Source organism: Oncorhynchus gorbuscha, linkage group LG06 (assembly GCF_021184085.1).
Source record: "Oncorhynchus gorbuscha isolate QuinsamMale2020 ecotype Even-year linkage group LG06, OgorEven_v1.0, whole genome shotgun sequence".
NCBI classification, from domain to species: domain Eukaryota; kingdom Metazoa; phylum Chordata; class Actinopteri; order Salmoniformes; family Salmonidae; genus Oncorhynchus; species Oncorhynchus gorbuscha.
The window spans coordinates 16,376,701-16,385,664 of record NC_060178.1 but is presented as its reverse complement, the minus strand read 5'-3'; positions in this window follow the sequence as shown (position 1 = coordinate 16,385,664).

The following is an 8,964-nucleotide window of genomic DNA, read 5'->3' as shown; positions in this document are numbered from 1 at the left end:
ACATGTAGGCATTACAGACTTGGCCAGGGACAGGCTAAAAATGTCAGTGAAGACACTTGTCAGTTGGTCAGCGCGTGCTCACAGTACACATCCTGGTAATCCGTCTGGCCCTGCAGCCTTGTGAATGTTGACCTGTTTAAAGTTCTTGCTCACATCGGCTCCGGTGAGCGTGGTCACACAGTCGTCAGGAACAGCTAGTGCTCTCATGCATGCTTCAGTGTTGCTTGCCTTGAAGTGTGCATAGAAGTAATTTAGCTTGTCTGGTAAGCTCGTGTCACTGGGTAGCTCGCAGCTAGGCATCCCTTTGTAGTCCATAATAGTTTGCAAACCCTGCCACATCCAACAAGTGTTGGAGCTGGTGTATTAGAATTCAATCTTAGTCCTGTATTGACACTTTGCCTGTTTGATGGTTTGTCAGAGGGCATAGCGGGATTTCTTATAAGTGTCTGGCTTAGAGTCCCACTCTTTGAAAGCGGCAGCTCTACCCTTTAGCTCAGTGCGGATGTTGCCTGTCATCCATGTATTCTGGTTGGGGTATGTACGTACAGTCACTGTGGGGGGGACGTCGTCAATGCACTTTTGATGAAGCCAGTGACTGATGTGGTATACTCCGCAATGCCATATGAACATATTTCACATTCCAGACTGTGCTAGCAAGACAGTCCTGTAGCTTAGCATCTGTGTCATCTGACCACTTCAGTATTGAGCGAGTCACTGGTACTTCCTGATTTAGTTTTTGCTTGTATGCAGGAATCAGTAGGATAGAATTATGGTCAGATTTGCCAAATAGAGGATGAGAGGGAGCTTTGTATGCGTCTCTGTGTGGGGTAAAGGTGGTCTTGAGATTTTTTCCTGTGTCTGCACATGTAACAAGCTGGCAGAAATGAGGTAAAACAGATTTACATTTCCCTGCATTAAACTCTCTGGCCACTAGGAGCACCGCCTCTGGATGAGCATTTTCTCGTTTGCTTAGGACCTTACACAGCTCGTTGAGTGGGGTCTTAGTGTCAGCATCGTTTTGTGGTGGTAAATAAACAGCTATGAAAAAGATAGATGAAAACGCTCTTGGTAAATAGTGTGGTCTACAGCTCATCATGAGATACTTTACCTCAGGCGAGCAAAACCTAGAGACTTCCTTAATATTAGATTTTGTAAACACAGACCGCCACTATTTCTCTTACCAGAGGCAGCTGTTCTGACTTGCCGATGAACAGAAAACCCAGCCAACTGTATATTATCCATGTCGTCGTTCAGCCACGACTTGGTGAAACATAAGATATTATAGTTTTTAATGTCCCGTTGGTAGGAAAGTCTTGAATGGAGCTCATCCAGTTTATTCTCCAATGATTGCATGTTGTCCAATAGGACGGATTTTAGAGGCGGGTTGACCACTCATCGATAAATTCTCACAAGGCACCCGGACCTGCGTACCCTGTATTGTCGTCAATGCAGGATGTCACGTGTAATGCCTCAGGTCATTGAACACCATGGCCTAAATTATTTAATTACCTACCCACGCACCACTCTGACAATGCATAATATGTGCTCCAGGGGAGACTTCATTGAACTGATAACACCTTTCCAATGCTGTAGCGGTGTTGTACTATACACTGTGACCTGGCCTCACCTTCATGGACAGCGGCCTGTAGACCTTCAGCGCCTCAGCCAGTCAGCCTGCATCCTCGGCCATAGCAAAAACAATCTGTTATAGACAGCATTACATCTTCTGGTATTACCAAATTGAGGCCAGGTCAGGATCAACAATCCCAGCAACCACTGGAAAAACATACACATGTAATACCCCCTGGACAATACACATGACTGAGGTCACTGTCAAACAATCTAACATTAGCTTCCTTAAAAGAAAAATTGTCCCTGAGACACCCCAGACTTCTTAATATAATGAGTCTCGTCCGCATTAACAGTTTGACCAGGAGACTAAGTTCCTACAAATTCATCTGCTCTGACATCCAGCACAGCCGGTGGACTATAAATAACACATTGTAACATCATTGCCGATATTAAATCCCTGAGCCAACACATCAACTTAACAAACAGTTATCATAGTGCACGTATGCAGTAGCTGGGTCTTTGTCTCAGTAAATGAGATTCATAACCTCCCCCAAGGGTAACCGTAATGTAGTCTGGCTATGAGGAGGAGCGGGGCCAGGGTCTATATATTTTAAAACACTCCTTGGAGACAGTTGTGAGAAGGAGTACATAGAAGGCTGGTAAATCCCCCCTTGGGAATATAATTACCATAAACAGGTTTTGTCCCAAATGGCAGCCTATTCCCTGAATACAGTAGTGCATTTATCAAAAGTAGTGCACTATATAGGGAAAAGGGTGCCATTTGGGATGCAAGCATAAGATTCCGCTTCATTGTAATGGGCTCTGCTAGGAGATTCTTCAGCAGCTGTTACTGGGCTGGATTCTAAAAGACAACCACACACCTCTATTCACCCTTAGGGAATAATTAACTTAACCACTGTTTTGAAACATTAGACTATAAATACACTAAGAACACCTTATAGAGAATCAGAAAGAATCATATTGCATATTATAGCTCATGCTAGATGACCAATAAATTGTTTGACTAACAGGCTGTTGGACTAATGGTCAAAGTTATAGATGCAGTACACACTGGAAGAGCTTTTTGTGTTGCCACACAAGCGGAACCTTTCCAGTTGAAAAGGGTTCCTAGAGGAACCACTCTGAAAAGGGTCTTTGAGGAACCTTTTTGTGATGGGAGGGGTTTCTTTTGGCCCTTGAGGAACTCATACACTTCTGTTAGCCTCAAAACAGTCAGTGTTCAACCTTTACTCTAACAGGTGGCCAAAAAACAATATATCCTAAAGCCACACCCCTACTAAGCAGTGGTGTAAAGTAATTAAGTAAAAATACTTTAAAGTACTACTTAAGTATATTTTTGGGGTATCTGTACTTTACTATTGATATTTTTGACAACTTTTACTTTTATTCCACTACATTCCTAAAGAAAATAATGTACATTTTACTCCTTACATTTTCCCTGACACACAAAAATACTTGTTACATTTTGAATGCTTAGCAGGACAGGAATATTGTCTAATTCACACACTTATCAAAAGAACATCCATGGTCATGCTTACTGCCTCTGATATGGCAGACTCACTAAACACAAATGCTTTATTTGTAAATGATGTCTGACTGTTGAAGTGTGCCCCTGGCTATACGTAAATTTAAAAAACAATCAAAATGTGCCGTCTGGGTTTCTTTTTATAAGGAATTTTCAATGGTTTATACTTTTCCTTTTACTTTGATACTTAAGTATATTTTAGCGATTACATCTACTTTTGATACTTAAGTATATTTAAATCAAATACTTTTAGACTTACTCAAGTAGTATTTTACTGGGTGACTCACTTTTACTTGTGTAATTTTCTTTTAAGGTATCTTTACTTTACTCAAATATGACAATTGGGCACTTTTTCCACCACTGCTATTAAGCCACACCTCTACTAAAGGATACCTCCAGGAACTCCTTGCTACATTGAACCATTAAAAGTTCCTCCAAGAACCCCTCAACTAATCGAAGGTGCAGATATAAACCATCGACTAGCAATGGTTCCTTGAGGATCTTCAGGGTTCCTCTCGTCACCACTAATTCTAAGAGTGTTGTAAATATAATAGGAGTACTAAGTTTTAGATCTCTCACCTCAAAGTATTGATTTGATTAAAATAAGGAAGTGACAACATCATAGTGTATTTACTCTCAGTCTCAGTCACTAAATTGAAGGAATAACAAAATCGATGGGTTTGTTTACTGACCCATATCACATCACACAACCCAGTGGCTTCCATCCAAAAAACAAGTTGAACCTGGATGCTTTCCAGGAGCTTCCTGCTCCTGTGCACTTCAGATAAGGGAATAACAATTATTTAAATGTTTCCTGAAAGTTCTGAGGAGATCGTTCTTCCCCGGACGATCTTCGTCAAAAAAAGTCAGACTTAAAGGAAGGAAAGTACTGCTTAGCAGTGCACTTCCCATTAAGTCTGTGAAAAACCTCAGAGATAGTGGATATAATGACGAGGTGTTTGTGTCTCCGCCCTAACAATGGGATTTGTTGTCCACAGAGCGGAATGGAGGACTGTCAAGCTCCGGCTTATTCCTCTCTTTGGATCGGTGGATACATCTAGTTATTTTTATACTTTTTTTTGAATATTTGATGAGAAATATTGACGTCAACCGCTTGTATTCAATGGAGAGAGATGCTATGCTACAAGCCTCATGTACAGTATATGCTTAGATGGTCTCGGATTTCAACAGGGACACCGCCGATATTAAGTGTTTTTTCTTAAAGTGGCCAGAATATTACATGCATCACACATATCAGTACACTCGTAACAACCTAAGCATTGCAAAACTTATATTAAATCAAATAAGCCTCACGTATCAAAATCAAAATACATTTTTATCTTGACTAAATTAGACAAATCTGCTTAACGTGATTTCGGGCGGAGTAAAGCCTCTTGCTTCGCCTCTTCCTCTTTGATTATGTCAACCCCTACAATTATTGAAATGAGATTCAAATGTCCTTTGTGCCTTCAAGTGAAATTCTCTGTAAATATTTCTAATCAGTAAAAGTTCATATTTGAAATGGCTGAGCCTGATGACCTTGTTAACTCTCCTGCAACCCTGATACAAGAAAGAGGCCCACTGCTGTAACACTTCACCCTGCTGAAAAACAGCAGACCCTCATGTCCCTACCACAATCAGAGACCGTGAACAAACCTGAGTGACGTGGTACATTATTAATATGACAGTCTTCAGGGGCAGCTGTAGAGCAACAGAGGTGACCAAAATGATCTTTCCCATGTGCATCTCTTGCTGAGAGAGTGGAAATAATGCACATTCGCTAATGCAACGTCAAACTTAACATTTGGTGCCTATGAGTTCTTCTGGCAGTTTTATGCAAGAACCACCATAAAACCCCCCCACCACCAATGTTAAAAGTTGGTAAAATGGTCCATTAGACATTTTTTTATATGATAAAAATATATATATTTTTTTTAAATGCAGATTTGTTTAGGGACTTTTATTTGAAGGCCTCTGCTGCTGGAACATGAGTCACTTCCCCCTGTCCCCACTGACTCTCGGTTGTAACAAGCAGTGTGGTAGTGTGTGAGTGAGAGAGAGAAAAAGCAGTAGTTCTGGCTGTGTGAAAAACTGATAGGGAATGTTTCTTTGAAGTCACGAATACTTGCTAGCTACATAATTACTTGCACAATCACTGTCTAAGTCTTCATCATAGGATCAGTGAGTTAGCAATGGATGTGTCACCACTTAAGAAGAGAAAAAAATACGTTCTCACTGGAGTGTAAGGACTGTGAGGTATGTTATTGGCAACTGCCTGCACACCACACCTGGCAAACAAGCTGGCAAATGTGAGTGCTTTCAGTTTAGATGTCTTTAACTTCATCACGGTGATTATGGGTCATGATGGTGTGTTCCATGTGTTAAGACTTTGTTTGGTGGTATCATGATCATGGCAGGATAGTGAAAGCCATGAACAGACAGACAGGCAGAGAGAGAGAGAGAGAGGCCACAAACCAACAGGTAAGCCCACAGAGTTCATAGACTGATTATCTGTCATTGTGTGATCAATCTGAATGATCATATATGATCTCTGATGAAATTATAGCATCTTGAGTCTAGAGGGTATATTACATGTGTTAACTTCCCATTGACTGCAATGTACCGAGAAGAACATCAACCCTGTGACACTCATCTTTTCCCATTAACTACAATGTATTAAGAAAAGCTTTTTGCAAAAACGTGCCAGGATGAAATTTTCCCGTGATATTATGTTGGCAAGGAGAGAGGCAGCCATGATTATATTTGATTTGTGTGTATAATTGTGTAGAGTGGATATTGATTCATTACAGTTTGACCATTCATACCTATCTTTAAAAAAAAATATTTTAACAGTTTTTAACTGTGTATGTTGCTGGTTATTACAGTATAAAAACGGTATTATAAGTTGAAAATATTAAGTTAAGTTTCAAACCATACAGTATGTAGAGCAGCAGTACTAACAACCTGACAGGGGAAGTGAGAAAAATACTAGAAAATGTATCATACAGAAGCAGAGAAAGAATACAAAATGGTTTGTTTATTTGAATATATTCACATTAACAGTTAGACTGGTATTCAGTACGGTATGAATGGCCATGGCCCTAAGACTGATTACACTGTACCAGTGTAAGTGCCCCTCTACAAGGCCTTGTTTTGCCAATTTGTAAGTTAAGATTTGTCTGTATTTCTAGTGACCAAAAGTCACTGGAAATTTGCATTTAAAACCTGTTTTGCCCCGCAAAAATACTCACCCTAATGTGTCCCCACCCCAATGTGACAATATCAATCTCTCCTACGCCCCTGTAGACATGAGAGTCTGTCTGACAGACTTACAGCAGAGCAGCAGAAGTTATTCTGACCCACAGCATGCACGGCGAGAGCTGAGTTGACAGAGACACAAAATAAATCTGATCAGAACGCTGAATTTAGCCAAGCTGTCACCAGGAACATACTGTAGAGTATGTGAATGTAACAAGAGCATGCATATGATTACAATTAAATTAGCACCAATTATGCTATTTTTCTGCCTCACACTTTTGTTCCACGCCACAGGCAGAGGGGGCCGGGTGTTGGGTGGGCATGGGGTTGGGGCGGCGGGGACAGCGGAACAGACAAAATGACAGAACAACAGCCACAGTAATATAAATGTCTATCCCCGTACCAGCTACCCTGTATGACAGATATTCCAGTCGACCGAGCCCCCAAAATAGCCCTTCTAAAGCATGTCAATCAGTCAGGTAAATGATACAATTTACTGTATGCTGTAGAGGTAATTATCTAGGCAGATTAGGATTATCCTTATTGAATGTGCTGTACCAGGCCGGTTGATGGAGAGGGCACTAGAACCGCTGAGGACTCTTGTAAACGGGATGATCTTTCTCTGATGACCCACTGCCGATGGAATGCAAGTGGCTTGAGCTCTACTGGCTTTGACCAGCAGAGTGAGTGGAGCCATGATTTGTTTTGACTGAGCGTTTCACTGGCCACAAGTCTGATGCTCGAATGCTGCCAGAATACCACTACACTCCATTGTTCACATCCTGGTCCTGGGCAATGGAGCGGTCACATATTGTGTGCGGCCAAAATGGCAAGCTATTCTCCCTATGGACCCTGGACAACAGTAGTGCACTATATAGTGTATCGTTTGCCATTTCAGATGTATCCATTGTTAAAAGAATAATAAATCATCTCTTTGAAAACGGCCTATGTGGCTTCGATACGAGTCAGAGACATTTATTCTTAATAAGATCATTTTGTTCATAACGTCAGTCTCGTCTTAAACGGAGTTTGGAACTTGAGTGCGTCACGAGTAAATTAAGGTTAGGTTTGGATGACAATTATGTCTACAATTCATTTCCCCTTTTGCATAGCTCCACATGAAAATCACCCCCCCCACTCACTTTGGTTCTCTTCATTGTATTTCACTGTACACTTGCTATTTTACATCTATCTGGTAAGAAGAGTGGCGGGGGCGTATGCCTCATGACTAACGGGACATGGTGTGATGAAGGAAACATACAGGAACTCAAATCCTTCTGTTCATCTGATTTAGAATTCCTCACAATCAAATGTAGACCGCATTATCTTCCAAGAGAATTCTCTTCGATTATAATCACAGCCGTATATATCCCCCCCCCAAGCAGACACATCGATGGCTCTGAACGAACTTTATTTAGCTCTTTGCAAACTGGAAAACATTTATCCGGAGGCTGCATTCATTGTAGCTGGGGATTTTAACAAAGCCAATCTGAAAACAAGACTCCCTAAATTTTATCAGCATATCGATTGCGCAACCAGGGGTGGTAAAACCTTGGATCATTGTTACTCTAACTTCCGCGACGCATATAAGGCCCTGCCCCGCCCCCCTTTCGGAAAAGCTGACCACGACTCCATTTTGCTGATCCCTGCCTACAGACAGAAATTAAAACAAGAGGCTCCCACGCTGAGGTCTGTCCAACGCTGGTCAGACCAAGCTGACTCTACACTCCAAGACTGCTTCCATCACGTGGACTGGGACATGTTTCGTATTGCGTCAGATGGGAATATTGACGAAAACGCTGATTCGGTGTGCGAGTTCATTAGAACGTGCGTCGAAGATGTCGTTCCCATAGCAACGATAAAAACATTCCCTAACCAGAAACCGTGGATTGATGGCAGCATTCGCGTGAAACTGAAAGCGTGAACCACTGCTTTTAATCAGGGCAAGGTGTCTGGCAACATGACTGAATACAAACAGTGCAGCTATTCCCTCCGTAAGGCTATCAAACAAGCTAAGCGTCAGTACAGAGACAAAGTGGAATCTCAATTCAATGGCTCAGACACAAGAGGTATGTGGCAGGGTCTACAGTCAATCACGGACTACAAGATGAAATCCAGCCCAGTCACGGACCAGGATGTCTTGCTCCCAGGCAGACTAAATAACTTTTTGCCCGCTTTGAGGACAATACAGTGCCACTGACACGGCCTGCAACGGAAACATGCAGTCTCTCCTTCACTGCAGCCGAGGTGAGTAAGACATTTAAACGTGTTAACCCTCGCAAGGCTGCAGGCCCAGACGGCATCCCCAGCCGCGCCCTCAGAGCATGCGCAGACCAGCTGGCCGGTGTGTTTACGGACATATTCAATCAATCCCTATACCAGTCTGCTGTTCCCACATGCTTCAAGAGGGCCACCATTGTTCCTGTTCCCAAGAAAGCTAAGGTAACTGAGCTAAACGACTACCGCCCCGTAGCACTCACTTCCGTCATCATGAAGTGCTTTGAGAGACTAGTCAAGGACCATATCACCTCCACCCTACCTGACACCCTAGACCCACTCCAATTTGCTTACCGCCCAAATAGGTCCAC